This window comes from Chrysochloris asiatica, unplaced genomic scaffold (assembly GCF_000296735.1).
Source record: "Chrysochloris asiatica unplaced genomic scaffold, ChrAsi1.0 scaffold00007, whole genome shotgun sequence".
In the NCBI taxonomy this organism is placed as follows: domain Eukaryota; kingdom Metazoa; phylum Chordata; class Mammalia; order Afrosoricida; family Chrysochloridae; genus Chrysochloris; species Chrysochloris asiatica.
The window spans coordinates 33,942,120-33,946,207 of record NW_006408525.1 but is presented as its reverse complement, the minus strand read 5'-3'; positions in this window follow the sequence as shown (position 1 = coordinate 33,946,207).

The window sequence follows — 4,088 nt, the reverse complement described above, 5'->3', positions numbered from 1 at the left end:
GTTAGCTGTTCTGACAGTCCATGGTGTATTTACCAACACCATAACTCAAATGCATCAATTCTTCCTTATTCACTGTCCAGCTTTTGCATGCATATGAGGTGATTGAAAATACCCTGGCTTGGGTCAGTTACAACTTGGTTCTCAAAGAGACATCTAAGTCCTTTAACACTTTAAAGATATCTTTCGTAGCAGATTTGCCTAATGCAATATGCCATTTGATTTCTTGACTGCTGTTTCCACAGGCATTGATTGAGGATCCAAATAAAATTGAATTTGTCAAGGATTTCATCTTTTCTCTGTTTATCGTGATGCTGTCATAATTGGCTCAGTTGTGAGTTTTGGATTTTTTTTTTTTAAACTTGTAATGTTTCTTTAAAAAAAAAACAAACAACTTTATATTGTGAATTGAGTGAAGGTTTACAGAGCAGATCATCAGTATTATATCCCAAACAACACAATTGGTTTCATCTCAATGATTGCAATCCCCTCCATTAACAATAGTTATCCCACTTCCTCCTGGGGTTCCTATCTCAATTTCATCTGCCTTCCCAACACTTCTAAACTTTGTCCCCAGGTAAATGTTGCCCTTTTCATCTTGAATAGTTGGCCATTCCATGGTGAGCATACCTCACTAGTGTTGTTGTTCCTACAATATACCTACCCACTGCTTGTTTGAAAATTGGGTCACGAAGGTGAATTCCTTTGCAGACCTGAAGGGTGGCTGAGGGCTATAGTTTCAGGTTCCTCCAGTCTCTTTCTGACCAGTAAGCTCAGTATTTTTATATAATTTTGAGCTTAGTTCCACATTGTCACCCACTCTATCCAGAACCTTCTAAGGTGATCCCTATCAGAGCAGTTGGTAGTGGTAACTGGGCACCATCTAGGTCTTCTGGTCTCAGAGTCATGGAGACTGACGTTCACTGTTCCAGTAGTCCATTGGACTAATTGACTTCAAGCATTTTCAGTTTATATCATCAATAGCTGTACCTTAGATGGTCACTCATGAGTTTTTAAGATCCCAGTTGCTACTCTTGTATTTTTGCTTTGTTTACATTGAATTGTAATCCTTACTGAAGATTATAGCCTTTGATCTTCATCAGGAAGTGCTTTATGTCCTCTTCACTTTTGACAGGCAAGGTTGTGTCATCTACATATCACAGGTTGTTAATGGGCCTTCCTCCAATCCTGATGCCACATTCTTCTTTGTTTAGTCTAGCTTTTGCAATTATTTGCTCAGCATACAGATTGAATAAGTAAGTTGAAAGAATATAACCCTGCCATACACCTTTCCTGATTTAAAATCATGCAGTACCTATCCCCTTGTTCTGTTTGAATGACTGCCTCTTAGTCTACGTACAGGTCCCAAATGAGCACAACAAAGTGATCTGGAAGTCCCATTATTCTCAATGTTATTCATAATTTGCTATGGTCCACAAAGTCAAATACCACTGTTGTTGTTAGGTGCCATCGAGTTGGTACCAACTCATAGTGACCTTATACACAAAAGAATGATACACTGCCCGATCTTGAACCAACTTCATTGCAACTTGGACTTCTTCCTTCAAGAACACTGGTTCTTGATCATATGCTAACTTTTGAAATGGTTGAACAGTGACCATTTCTCTTTGGTATGACAACACTGAGTATTCCTCCATCTTCTTTTGATGGTTCCTGCCTTGTTTAATAGTTTGCCTGTAGAATTCTTCAATATTGCAACTCAAGGCTTGAATTTTACTTTTGGAACACATATAGTGATGCCGTGTTTGATTACAGCCTTCATCAATACATATGACCCTGAATAAAGTTCACTTGAAAAAAAGTTGGTTTCTGAAATTCCACCGCTGAAAAGATTCAAAATTACGTGATACTGGCTGTAACAGAAAAAATCCAAAATCCAAACTGAATACCTTTGAGTTGATTTTGACATACAGTGATCCTATAGGATAGAGTAGACGTTCCCCATAGGGTTTCTAAGACTATATATCTTCACAGCCGCACACTGCCATATCTTTCTCCCATGGTGGTGGGTTCAAGCACTGAGCTTTCAGTTAGCAGCCAGGTGTTTTAACCATTGCACCAACAGGGTTACATATATTATGGGGCAACGGCATCATCACTGGAATAATGACATGGCCTCTCCAAGTGGCTGTTTCTACAGCTAATGCTCCTACAAAGGAATAACATCTGATCCAGGTAGCAAGGAAGAGGATGGAGGGCAGGGAGTAACAGGGAACAAGATGGGCCAAATCCAGTCTAAGTCCAGGCAGGCCAAGTACAAGTCCCTCTCCTCTGGGTAGAGGAGGAAATGGAGTTCTTATGGAGAAAAAAGGTATCAGGTGAGGGCTACTTCTGAAAAGTGGTTGGAGAATCCCATTTCCAAATGAGGTTAGGATTTACAATACATATTTGGGGGCGGGGGGACACAATATATCATTTGATTTCTTGACTGCTGCTTCTGTGGGTGTTGATAGTGGATCCAAGTAAAATGAATTCGTTGACAACTTCAATCTTTTCTCTATTTATCATGATGTTATGTATTGGTCCAGTAGTGAGGATTTTTTTGTTTTTGTTTTTACATTGAGATGCAATCCATACTGAATACTATAGTCTTTGATCTTCATCAGTAAATATTTTATGTACTCTTGGCTTTCAGCAAGCAACATTTTATCGTCTGCATATCACAGATTGTTAATGAGTCTTCCTCCAATCCTGATGCCATGTTCTTCTTCATATAATCCAGTTTCTTAGATTATTTGTTGTGGTGCTGTAGGATCAGCATTGAACTGCTAACCACAGTTTGGCAGTTCAAACCCACCAACCAATCCTTGGAAACCCTATATAGGGTTGCTATGAGTTGACCAGCATGCAGCAGCATACAGATTGAATAAGTATAGTGAAAGAATATGACCCTAGCAAACACTGTTTCTGATTTTAAGCCATTCAGTATCTCCTTGTTCTGTTCTAATGACTGACTCTTGGTCTATGTACAATTTCTTCATGAGCACAATAAAGTGTTCTGGAATATCCATTCTTTGCAATGTTATCCATAGCTTGTCATGATCCACACAATCAAAAACTTCTGCATCATCAACACAAATTAACATCTTTCTGGTATTCTCTACTTTCAGTCAAGATCCACTTGACTTTAACAATGATATCCCTCATTCCACATTCTTGTCTGAATCTGGCTTGAATTCCTGGAAGTTTACCATCAATGTGTTATAGTTGCTTTTGAATTTACCTTCAGCAAAATTTTACTTGCATGCGATAGTCATGATATTGTTCAGTGATATCCACATTCTGTTGGGTCATTGCTCTTTGGAATGGACACAAACATGGCTCTTTTCCAATTTGTTGGCCAGCTAGCTGTCTTCCAAATTTCTTGGCATTGATGTGTGAGGGCCTTCAGTTCTGCATCAGTTTGTTGAAAGATTTCTAGTTGTATTCCACCAATTCTGGAGACTTGTTTTTTTCCAATGCCTTCAGTGTTGCTTAGACTTCTTCCTTCAGTACAATCAGTTTTTATAATATGTTGCCTCTTAAAATGGTTGAACTTCGACTAGTGTACAGTTACTCTTTGTATGACTTCCATCTTCTTTTGATGCTTTCTGCATTATTCAGTATTTTGTCCATCTAATCCTTCAATAATTTGAAGGATTCTTCATTTCTTTCAGCTTGAAAAATTCTGTGAATGGTCTTTCTTTTTGGTTTTCTAATTCTAGATCTTTGCACATTTCATTATAATACTTTTTGTTCTGGAGCTGCCCTTTGGAAATTTCTATTCAGTTCTTCACTTCCTCATTTCTTCCATTTGCTTTAGCATCTCTACGCTGGAGAGCAAGTTTCAGTGTCTCTTCTCACATCCATTTTAGTCTTTTCTTTCTTTCCTGCCTGCTTAATGACCTTTTGCTTTCTCTCTGTATGATGTTCTTGATGTCATCCCACAACTCTTCTGGTCTTTGATCATTAGTGCCTAATGCATCAAGTTTGTTCATGAGATGGTCTCTAAATTCCTGTGAGATAAAGTTCAAGGTCATATTTTGGGCTCTTATAGACTTTTCAATTTTTCTTCAGCTTCAGCCTGAACT